Source organism: Xiphias gladius, chromosome 7 (assembly GCF_016859285.1).
Source record: "Xiphias gladius isolate SHS-SW01 ecotype Sanya breed wild chromosome 7, ASM1685928v1, whole genome shotgun sequence".
Classification (NCBI taxonomy): Eukaryota; Metazoa; Chordata; class Actinopteri; order Istiophoriformes; family Xiphiidae; genus Xiphias; species Xiphias gladius.
The window spans coordinates 27,259,033-27,266,037 of NC_053406.1; positions in this window are offsets into that span (position 1 = coordinate 27,259,033).

Consider the following 7,005-nt stretch of genomic DNA (forward strand, 5'->3'; position numbering starts at 1 on the left):
GTCCTTCGGTCCTGCTGGAACAACGCGGCCTGTTTTCTTGTCTTCGGATACTTCACGAAGCGAGATGAACGACGCCGCCTTCACCGGCACGTGGACCCGGTCTCACGCTGATACCCTGGTTCACGCGTGGTGAACCTGAGGTCGCGGAGACGTGAAATGTTCGGTCCGACCACAAAACCAACCGATAGGCGGCAGAGAGCAGATCCGCAGTGTCTCAAAATTAACCGAATATCCTTACATCGCATTCACGTGATGGCCCAGAAAAAAGGCAGGATCGGGCTTCTTCAGAAAACCTTCTGAAGAAGCCCGATCCGCCCCTCGCTGCAGCGACGCCGTGCTTTTATTTTGGAGGGCGGAGGCCGGGGGCCGGAAGTGTTAGCGTGCGTCCCTGCAGGTGTTTGCTGCCGTCTGAAAGGTGTCGAGTTGCGTGTGCAGCGCTGCGCTGCGGCTTCAGTTTAGCGGATAAAGTTGAGACTTTTCTGTCTGTGCGTCTCTGACATGAAAACGGCGTGAAGCCTCCGACCGAGCGCGAGACCTTCAGGTAAGAGGAAACCTGCGTGCGGCTCACGTGAGCCGTTTGCCGGCCGTGTGCGATGCTTGAATCGGCTGCTGCAGCTCCGACGATCAGCCGATGATCGATCCCGATCGGCCGTTTAACCGTTAATCAGCCGTTAACCGCGGCCTAATCGGCTGCTGACGTCAGCGGGTTGATCAACGAGTTAATGAGCGAATGAAGTCATTAATGAGCCGCCGATGAAGCTGAAGAGGAGGAGAGAAGTAACGGAGTACTTTTACTCGACTACTGCGCTCCAGCCCGGTCCGCGGCGTCCCGCATCCCGCAGACCCGATAGACCCTAAAACCAGCAGTCGGTACAGGTCAGAGATTTTATTCTTGTTATTCAGAGACGAAAACCCTTCGGCCACAGCGAGTCTGGTCCCTTCATCCTGCAGCTGTGAGTCGTTTGCAAAGTGGAAAACTTCTTTTAACTTGTGTGGTTTTGCTTCTTGTTGTTGTTGTTGTTGTTGTTGTTGTTGTTGTTAAACGTGACAAAAAAGGAAATAAAAACCGCCAGAGTCGCTTCGTGTTTCCGCCCCCAGACCGTAAAATCCAGTTATATAAAGCAGCTCTGCTCAGTGGTGGAAGAGGAACCGAGATCTGACTCCAGTTCAAGTTTAACTACCAGGCTGTAAAAATGCTCCACGAAAAGTAAAAGGGCGACATTTTAATACAATTAGTGGCAGTAAAAAGTATTTCAAGTATGAACAATAAAAGTAGTGGTTATGCAGCAGAATGGCTCCTGTCAGAGGGTTTCATGGTTTTATTGGGTTGTTGGTACTGATGCATTAATGTGTAAACTGCCTTTGGTGGCTGCAGTGGCCGAGTATAACGACAGCCGGGTTGTTCAGTCTGTAGGAATCCAGGACACTTTACAGGCCGATGAGGGTTTTGTTTTCTGTCTCAACCTGCAGCCTGAGATGTAAGGCAGTAAAAAAAGGGCAAAATTTCGGTCCGGCAAGAGCCTGAGGTAGCAGAGGATTCTCGAGACGGGACGTGTGCTTCGCCGCTGTCCTCAGGTGCAGTCGTGGAGTGAATGTACGTTCTTTCCACCTCCGTCGCTGACTCAATGTCACTAATCAGACTGGAAGTTTGTCGGTTGTTATCAGGTCAAATTAAAGTCACCTTCCACTCAAAAAAAGGTGTCTGACTTCGCGTTTCTTCACCGCACACCTTGATGTCCGTGCAGAGTCTTTTTTTTTGGGATGTTTTTGTGTTTTCACATTCATACGTTTCTCACCTTAAATCTCACTTTAAACCCTGGATGTACCTGCAGGATTTATGACATCACAACTAGTTAGGAGCCAATCAAGGTCCAGTAGGTCGTGGGTGGGTGGGGGGGGGGGGGGGGGGGGTTGAATCCTAGTTTGATTCACTCCCTAAAATCTCTCTGAACAGAACCTTCTGACTGTCCAGCAGCCGAAATCCAGAGGAGAGAGATGTAGATCAGGTTGCTGAGATGTTTATCTGGTGTCTTCACGGTAGCTTTACAAGGAAGCAGGACTTTTTTGCCCCAGGTTTTGCCTCTCGGCTGACATTGGGGCTAGTGATCGACCCTATGATTGGTGGAGGTTGTACTTGCAGCCTGCAGACAGTGCTCAGGTAGTGGTGGAGGGAGTATTCGGGTCTGTTACTTTAGCAAAAGTAGTACGACCACAGTGTAGAAAAACTCTGGGGCAGGTCAGGTGTCCTGCATTCAAAATTTAGTATCCACATCAAAATATACTTAAAATACCAAAAGTAAACTCACTCAATATGAAGAACAGCCCATTTCAGAATCAAAGACCTATTATTTTATTTTAATTATTGATGAATTCATGTGTTCATCACTTTAATGTTACAGGTGATAACGGTGCAGCTGATATGAACCATTATCTGCTGGGTATCTTGTGAATTTACCTTCGAGGATCAATAAAGTCTTATCTTGAACTATAACAATACTTCATAATTCATTCGTTGATTATATTTGGAAACAGTAAAAATTGTAGTGTTTCTGTGCAATGAAACGTACTGAGGTAGAAGTACGCAGATGGAAATGGAAATACTCAAGTACAAGTAGCTCAAAATTGTACTTAAATACAATACTTGACTAAATATATTTACTTTCCACCTCTTTACTCAGGGCAGTAAAATGACCGAAAAGTCCTTCTCCTGTTTCCAGAAAAAAAAAAAAAAAAATTGAATATATGTATCACGGGTCAAAACTTACAGATGAACAGGCCGGGAAGCAAACAGGCCCAGGTGAGGCCACGGGGACAGGTTCAGGGAACCAAATCAAGAAAAAACAAAATAAACCAAAACAGGAGGCAAGGCACAAGTCAACACTGAACATGAAGGACTTGATGAGAAAACTGGGAACAGGTGTGTGAATGCGCAGGGAAGGTCAGGTGACCTGGATGGGGAAGGGCAGCTTCCCAAATTTCCATGGAGGGAGTGAGGGTGTGTGTGAGGGCAAAGACAGTATGAGCAAAATTATCAGGACAGGGGGCAAGAATCGAGACAGTACCCCTCCAAAAATGGAAAGATCAAGTCGAGCAGGGTGGGTCTAGAGGCGGGATTGATGGAACAGGCGACCTCGATGGCTGGTCAGCTGTGGGGCAGGAGACCTCAGGCAGAGGGTCTGCAGCATGGCGGAGTAGGAAGGCTCCTGGGGGTGACCACTCGACCAGGGAGGAAGAAGGGACAGTTCAGGAGGACAACCAGAAGGCAGGGCCGATGGGAAGAAACTCTCTGGATGGCCGTGTTGGAGGAGAGACCTTTCCGGAGGGTGGTAGTGATGTCGTAGGCAGAGCGAGTCTAGAGGGCAGCGGCGAACGCAAAACCCCTCTGAAGGAAGCACAGGCGGTCAAGGTTGGAACCCCTTGGGAGGGCAAGCAGGATACTGGAGTTCAGGGCAAGATGCAGATCAGGCAGAGGACTGGAAACCAGAGCAGGCACCTGGTGGCTGGAGTATGAAACTTTCAGATGGCAACAGGAAATTGGGAGGCCCTTCAATAGAACCCCAGAAGCATATAGCAGAGGTGCCAATCCTGGGGATCTGGGATGGCGGACAGGGACTGGGGAGCCAGGCAGGCTGACAGGAGCTGAAAATCAGTGGTGTTTGTGGAAGCTGGTGACTGGATTGCAGGGCAGGCAGACCAACGACCCGGCCAGGCATTTGCGTAGACGCCTGACTGGTGGGGAACAGAAATGTTGCCCAAGGAGGCTAACTCTGGATCCAGTGAGGCGTCGGCTGAGGAGGCCAACTCTGGAGCAGGCAGGACGTTGCCGGGGACAGTTGACACTGGGGTAGGTGGGACGTCGGTGGTGGTGCTGGGCAGCAGAGACTTTGGGTCGCTGGAATGCGGAGAATCTGGGTCGCAGGGCGGAGGAGACTCTGGGTCGCAGGGCAGCAGAGAGTCTGGGTCGCAGGGCGGAGGAGACTCTGAGTCGCAGGGCGGAGGAGACTGGGTCACAGGGCGGAGGAGACTCTGGGTCACAGGGCGGAGGAGACTCTGGGTCACAGGGCAGCAGAGACTCTGGGTCGCAGGGCGGAGGAGACTCTGGGTCGCTGGGCAGCAGAGGGGCCAGATGTCTTTGTTGGCTGTGCTACCTTCTTAGTTGCAGGAGGAATTGACTGGAGGCCAGCCAATATGGTAACAGGCTGAACCAAACCAATCCTAACAGTCTGGGATGCAGGCTGGTGGTTAACCAACTGGGAAGCAAGCTGGTTACTAGCAGGCCTGGTACTAGCTGCAGGAGGAGCTGACTGGGAAACAGGCTCAATATTAGCCTGCTTGGAGGCTGGCTTCTGTTTCTTGGATGCCATGGCCTCATAGTTGCTGGGCTGCTCCTGGGTGTCACTGGGGGGATAGGGGGATGCCTGAGAACTCATGCTGAGGTTTGCCGTATCGGCCACCAATTCTGAAATGCCAGGAATCTTCATTAGCCATGATCTGGAAGACAGCGTCATATCCATCAGGGCCCAGGCAGCGGGTCTGCGGCGTTCATGGCGATAGATCGTAGACATTCCATGGTGGGTTTTTTTTTTTAATCACCAAAAGCTCCTTTGTGAAAAATGCTGTGTTTGCTGGTTCCATCCTGACTAGATTGTATAGTCACAGGGGTGAATGATGCAACGGGATGAAGGACCGAAACGTAAAAAATAAGCCAAAGCAGGAGGCGAGCCATGAGTGCGCACTGAACATGAAGAACTTGGCAATCTGGCCAGGAGCTGATGAATCAGGTCGGTTTAAATAGCGGGAGAGCTGATGAGAAAACTGGGAGCAGGTGTGTGAGTGCGCAGGGAAGGTCAGGTGACTGGGAAAGGAGGGGAAGTCTGGGGACACCTGGTGGCTGGATGGGGGAGGGCAGCTCGTGGAAATTTCCATAGAACACCGGGGGCCTGAGGAAGTGAGGATGTGGGTGAAGGCAGAGACAGAGGCAGAATGAGCACAATTAACAGGACTGGGGGAAGGAATCGTGACAAAATGCTATTATTTATGATCCGTAAGCTCCTAAAAAATGCTACTGAAGATCACTCGAGGATAAGACAAGAGAGAGGCACATAGAAATATTCATCTATCGTAAAGCATCAGGTCTCTGTTAATGAAAACTTGTTGTGAACCTCTAACTTCATGAGGCGACTAAATGTCCGACTGATTGTTCACCAAACCTGTCTAATTACTGTAAAACAGGTGAAGTCTGTGAAATCAGACCCTGGTGCAGACCAAAAAAGTGGACCGAGATCGTCTGGAAAGGAGGGTCTCAGTCTGGTTCCAAGTGGTTTGTTTGTGGTCTGAAAGCAAGCGGCCCAACCACAGGATTTAGTGATAGTAGATCAGTGGTTTAAGCTAAACGAGTAATCTGGTAAATGATGCTCTTTGATGAGTCAGAAGCAAATGAAACTGTTCTGTTGTTCTTGTATGTTCTGTCTACTTTGACAGTTCAGGTCCAATAAAAGGCGACGTAGGAGTAATACTCTCAGAATTCTGCTGCACAACACGTCAGCTTTCTCCTCCTCTACCTGTTTGTCACTATTTTTAACATGCAGTCGCTTTACAGACTGATGACGCTAATAACGCTGATAATCAGGTTCTTTCTCTGACAGCCCTTTGTGCCACTAGAGAACATAGATAAACACAGACGAGACATTAAAGTGCAGACTGACCTGCTGTCAGTCACCACGGTTTGATGTCCCCTACCTGGGTCCCGATGATGCGGGATGACAATCACCAAAACTGTCCAATCAGTGAGTTTCCTGTCAGTCACGTGACATGATGTTTACTCCTCTTGGTTTGTTTGTAAAAGGTCAGTGCGAACACAAACCAGACCAGAGCAAAAATGTAACAGCGGATCATTTTTTGTCTCGGTCCGGACCAATGAACCAGACAACAGGTGTGAGCGAGACTCAGGTCATTTAGAAAAATTGTTGGTAGAGTCGGGCCGATACATTTGACAGTGGCAGTTTATCAAAGATTTATCAGTCAATTCAACTTAGCTGACTTTATTTCGGCAGGATAATCCTCTCAGTATCAATACTGTTTTCTCTGATCCAAAAGAAAACAAACACGGTGAAACAGACACCACTTCGCCCACAGCTGAGATATCTATCATCGCTGATCCTGCTCTGAATGAGTGTGGGTTAACAGAGCTGCATTATCTGTAATCATCAGGACACACCAGGGATCCAACATTTTAAATCATTGCTGTTCTTAGATCTTGTGTTTTGTATTCCATTGCATTTCTTACTAATTTTTCTGTCTCGTCGCCTCCACGGTGTGAGCACTCTTTACCGGGGACATGGGCAGTGTGTATTTCGTCCATTTGTGGAGTACATTCTCTGCCTTGTTATCTTTGTACTGGATGTTTGTCTGATGGCGATGTGCGGTGTTTGTCATGACTGACATAAGCAGCTCTGTCTGCTCTCAGGATCCAAGACAAATTTCTTATCTTATTAACAGTGTAACTAAAGACACACGAGTTGAACAGAAGCTCGAGCAGAAAGTCTTTTCGGTGTAACTAAACAGCTGTTGGCTGAACCTAATCTCATTTGAAGTGTATTCAGGTCAGTTCAGTTGAGTCTCTGAGTTGTAATTTGGACAAAGGTAACAGAAGTGAAAAATCCAAGTTGGACAGACTGAAAGGCGAAGTGTCTGTCTTCTCAGTCAGAATGAGATGTTGTCGGAAAAAGACTGATCAATAGACTGCTTGTTTCATGACCATTTGTCAGAGTCGAATCAGACGTTCCAGTGATTGCGATGAAACTTCCCGATCTGCTTCCTTTTCCTCAGAGGATGAACTCTTTAGATTTGAACGACTGGGTTTTGTCTCAGTTTGTCTTTGTGTCTCCGCAGGACGACCACCAGCGTCGCAGCATCGGAGCGTCCTCCTTGGCTGACATCCAGCTGGAGGCGGAGTCGGAGTGAGGGCGGTGTAGTGGGTGGGACTTCCTCTGAGCAGGGGACAAG